A 5,623-nucleotide genomic window follows, 5' to 3' on the forward strand; every position below is an offset into this window, starting at 1 on the left:
CTAAATCATGAACCCATTTTGACTTTATTTTGGTATATGGTGTTAGATTTTGGTCTATGCCTAGTTTCTGCCATACTCTTTTCTAGTTTTCCCAGCATTTTTTTTTCAAAGAAGGTGTTCTTATCCCAGAAGCTGGGGTCTTTGGGTTTATCAAATAATAGATTACCATAGTCATTGACTACTGTGTCTTGCGTATTTAACCTATTTCACTGATCCACCACTCTATTTCTTTTCCAGTACCAAACAGTTTCAATGATTGCTGCTTTATGATACAATTTAAGATCTGGAATTGCTAGGCCACCATCCCCTGCATTTCTTTTCATTAGTTCCCTTGATATTCTGGACCTTTTGTTCTTCCAAATGAATCTTGATATTATTTTTTCTAACTCTTTAAAATAAAGTTTTGGTATTTTGATTGGTATGGCACTGAATAAGTAAATCAGCTTAGGTAGAATTGTCATTTTTATTATATTAGCTCACCCTACACGTGAGCAACTGATGTTTTTCCAAATATTGAGATCTAACTTTATTTGCATGAAAAGTTTTTTGTAACTGTGTTCATAGATTTCTTAGGTTTGTTTAGGGAGTAAGACTCCTAAAGATTTTATAAATTTCTGCAGTAAGTTTAAATGGAATTTCTATTTCTATTTCTTGCTGTTGGGCTTTGTTGGTAATATATAGAAATGCTGATGATTTGTTGGGTTTATTTTATACCCTGCAACTCAGCTAAATTTGTTTATTATTTAAAGTAGTCTTTTACTTGATTCTCTAGGATTCTATAAGTATATCATCACATCATCCCCAAAGAGCGATAGTTTTTTTTCTTCTTTGCCTATTCTAATACCTTCAATTTCTTTTTTTTCTTTTATTGCTAAAGCTAACATTTCCAGTATGATAATAAATAACAGTGGTGATAATGGACATCCTTGTTTCAACCCTGATCTTACTGGAAATGCTTCTAGCTTGTCCCCATTACATATTATGCTTGCTGAAGGTTTTAGATCGATTCTATTAATTATTTTAAGGAAGACTCCATTTACACCTATCCTCTGCAGTGTTTTTTATAGGAATGATTGTGGTATTTTGTCAAAAGCTTTTTCTGTATCTATTGAGATGATCATGTGGTTTCTGTTAGTTTTGATGTTGATATGCTCAATTATGCTGATAGTTTTCTTAATATTGAACTAGACCTCTGGTATAAATCTTACCTGGTCATAGTGTATTATTCTTGTGATAAATTGCTGTAATCTATTTGCTAATATTTTGTTTAAAACTTTTACATCTATATTCTTTAGAGAAATTGGTCTATAATTTTCATTCTCTGTTTTGACTCTTCCTGGTTTAGGTATCAGCACCACATTTGTATTAAAAAAAGAATTTGGTAACACTCCTTCTTCTCCTACTTTCTCAAACAGTCTACATAGTATTGAAATTAATTGCTCTTTAAATGTTTGATGGAATTCACATGTAAATTCATCTGGCCCTGGAGATTTTTTCCTAGTGAGTTCATTAATGACTTGTTCAGTTCCTTTTTCTGAGATGGGGATATTTAAGCATTTTACTTCCTCTTCTGTTAATCTGGGCAATTTGTATTTTTGTAAATATGTATCCAATTCACTAAGAATGTAAAATTTGTTAGCATGCAGTTGGGTAAAATAATTCCTAATTATTGTTTTAATTTCCTCTTCCTTTGTGGTAGCTTTACCCTTTTCATTCTTGATACTAGTAATTTGGTTTTCTTCTTTCTTTTTTAATTAATCAAAGGTTTATCTATTTTCATCACATCAGCTCTTAGTTTTATTTATTGGTTGAATAGTTTTCTTAATCTCAATTTTATTAATTTTTTCTTTGGTTTTCAATATTTCTAATTTGGTATTTGATTGAGGATTTTTAATGTGTTCTTTTTCTAGTTTTTTTAGTTGTATGTCCAATTCATTGATCTCCTCTTTTTCTATTTTATGTATGTAAGCATTTAGAGATATAAAACTTTCTGTAAGAACTGCTTTCGTTGCATCCCATAAGTTTTGGTATGTTGTCTCCTTATTGTCATTCTCTTGAATGAAATTATTGATCGATTCAACTATTCGTTGTTTGACCCAATCATTTTTTAGGGTTAGATTATTTAGTTTCCAATTATTTTTTAATCTATCTTTCCATGGGCCTTTATTACATATAATTTTTATTGCATCATGATCTCAAAAGGATGCATTTAGTATTTCTTCCTTTCTGCATTGGGTTGTGAGGTAGTACATGGTCAATTTTTGTGTGTACCTTGTATTGCTGAGAAAAAAAAGTATATTCCTTTCTATCCCCATTCAGTTTTCTCCAGAGGTCTATCATACCTAACTTTTCTAATGTTCTATGCACCTCCTTAGCTTCTTTTTTGTTTATTTTGTGATTAATCTAGTTCAGAGAGGTGGAGTTTGAGGTCCCCCACTAGTATAGTTTTGCTGTCTATTTCTTCCTGTAACTCCCTGAACATCTCCTGTAAGAATCTGGATGCTATAGCATTTGGTGCATATATGTTTAATAATGACATTACTTCATTGTCTATGGTGCCTTTTAGCAGGATGTAGTTTCCTTCCTTATCTCTTTTGATAAGATTTATTTTTGCTTTTGCTTTGTCTGAGATCAGGATTGCTACCCCTGCTTTTTTTTTTTTTTACTTCAGCTGAAGCATAATATATTCTGCTCCAGCCTTTTACCTTTACCCTGTATGTGTCACTCTTTTTCAGATGTGTTTCCTGTAAACAACATATTGTAGGATTATGGTTTTTAATCCAATCTGCTATATACTTCAGTTTCATAGGAAAGTTCATCCCATTCCCATTCACAGTTATGATTACTACCTGTATCTTTTTTTTCCATCCTTTTCCCCCCTGTTTCTGCTTTTATTTCTCCCTTGTCTTTCCCCACTTCTAGAGTTTTGCTTTTGCCCACCATCTCCTTCAGTCCCACCTCCCTTCTATTATCCCTTTCCTTTTTCTTCCCTTTTACCCTTACTGCTTCTGCCCTACCTTCTATCCCCACTCCCTTTTCTTTCTCCTTTTTCCTCCTACTAACTATAGGGTTGGTTAGATTTCTATACCTAACTGATTATGTTATTCCCTTCTTGTGCCAAATCTGATGAGAATAATCTTCAAACAATGCTCATCCCCCTCCCTTCTTTCCCTCTTCTCTAATAGTTTTTTGTTTCTTTTCCTGTAATGTAATTTACCCTTGTCTGCCTCCTCCTTTCTCAGTACATTTTCTTAGATCAGACTAATTCACTTACTTGGATCCTTTTAACCCCCTTGATTAGATTTTTTTTTCTGTCATTACATCAAAGTAAATTTATATCCACTCTTTTATGTGTACTACTTTAACATGGTGTAATAGCAATACAGTTCTCAAGAGCTACAAGTGTCATCTCCCCTTGTAGAGACGCAAACAGGTTGCCCTTATTAACAATGTACTGTATCTTTCTGTCCCATTTACCTTTTTATGTCTCTCTTTAATCTTGCACTTGAAGATCAAATTTTTGGATGAGCTCTGGTCTCTTTATCAGGAAGATTTGGAAGAGCCCTATTTCATTGAATATCTATCTCCTCCTCTGAAAAATCATGCTAATTTTCGTTGGGTAGTTGATCCTTGGCTGCAATCCAAGCTCCTTTGCCTTATGGAATATCATTTTCCATACCCTAAGGTTGTTTAATGTAGAAGCTACAAGGTCCTGTATAATCCTGACTGTGGTTCTATGATATATAAATTGTTTCTTTCTGGCTACTTGCAATATTTTCTCTTTCATCTGGTAATTTCAGAATTTGGCTTTAATATTTCTTGGCATTTTCAATTTGGGATCTCTTTCAGGCAGAGAGCAATGGATTCTTTCTATGGTTGTTTACCTTCTGGTTCTAGAACTTCAGGGCAGTTTTCCTTTAGGATTTCCTGAAAGATATTGCCCAGGCTCTTTTTTTCATCATGATTTTCAGGTAGGTCAATAATTTTTAAATTGTCTCCCCAGGATTGATTTTCCAGGTCAGTTGTTTTAACCATGAGGTATTTTATGTTTTCATCTACTTTTTCATTTTTTTTTCTGTTTCACTGATTCTTGCTCTCTCATAGAGTCATTAGTTTCCATTTCTCCAATTCTAATTTTAAACATATTGTTTTCTTCTGTTAGATTTTGTACTTTCTTCTCCAATTGGTCAATTGTATTTTTAAGGGACTTATTTTCTTCAGTGTACTTTTTTTTTTTTTTACACTTGGCCAATTGTGTTTGTTAGGGACATTTTCTTCAGTGCATTTTTTTTCCAATTGGTCAATTGTATGTTTTAAGCACTCTTCTACCTCTCTCATTTGACTTTTAAAATCCTTCTTGAGCCCTTCTAAGAAGGCTTTTTGGGTTTCAGACCAGTTCATATTACCTTTTGATGTTGTAGATGTGGGTTTGTTGACAATGTTGTCCTCTTCAGAATTTCTGCCTTGATCTTCACTCTTCTCATAATATGAATCAATGGTATGTTTCTTTTTACTCGTTGTGTTTTTTTTATTCCTTGGACTTTAAAGATATTGAGCTCTCCTGCTGGGGAGCAGAGGGCACTGACTGAAGCTTCTTGTGTTGGGAGCCTAGGTCTTGGTCACTGGCTTTGTGTGCTGGGGCCTCTTATTTTGGTAATTGGAGGTTGTAGGGTTCTGGCAGCTTACCTGGTGTTGGGCTGGAATCAGCAAGGCTGGGACTCTCAGGCAAATCTAGGTTGCTTTTTTCAGCTCCTTTCAGATGAATGCTGCAGGGTGTTTATCTGCCTGGGGCCCTTTGTAGTACTGCTTCCCTTATTTGTGGTGAGGCACTGGGAGACCATTTTGCTGTAGAATGCCAAGGCACCAGGATTGCCTCCTGGTGTGCTAAAGTGGGACTTTCTGCTAACTGGTTGGTATGCCTCCCATTCCAAACTGCTCCTCTTCCCATAGGGCAGGAGGGGCCTTTCCCCTTAATGCCTCTAGTTACCTGGGCTACTGCACTGCTGCTCCCCATCTTTCTTCTGGTTCAGCTGCTCCAGGGTTTTTTCTGGGGTGATATATTCTGGGCTTTCAGAGATTGATAGGGGAGGGTGAGAGTGACTACCTTTTTACTCTGTCATCTTGGCTTCTGGAAGCAGAAGTCCTATTCGTCATTTCTTGGAGCACAATAATATTCCATTACATTCATATACAACAACTTGTACAGCCATCCCCTGATTGATGGGCATCCTCTCAATTTCCAGTTCTTTGCCACCACAAAAAGAGCTGCTATAAATATTTTTGTACATGTGATCCTTTTCCCATTTGTATGATCTCTTTGGGATACAGCCGTAGAAGTGCTATTGCTAGGTCAAAGGGTATGCACGTTTTGCAACCCTTTGGGCAGAGTCCCAAATCACTGTCCAAAATAGTTGGATCATTTCACAATTCCACCAACAACGTTTTAGTGTTCCAATTGTCCCACATCTTCTCCAACATTCATCATTTTCCTGTTTTGTCATGTTGGCCAATCTGATAGGTATGATGTGGTACCTCAGAGTTGCTTTGATTTGTGTTTCTCTAACCAATGCTGATTTAGAGCTTTTTTTTTTTTTAGTGAGGCAATCAGAGTTAAGTGACTTGC

Source organism: Vombatus ursinus, unplaced genomic scaffold, assembly GCF_900497805.2.
Source record: "Vombatus ursinus unplaced genomic scaffold, bare-nosed wombat genome assembly UNPS02015018.1, whole genome shotgun sequence".
In the NCBI taxonomy this organism is placed as follows: Eukaryota; Metazoa; Chordata; class Mammalia; order Diprotodontia; family Vombatidae; genus Vombatus; species Vombatus ursinus.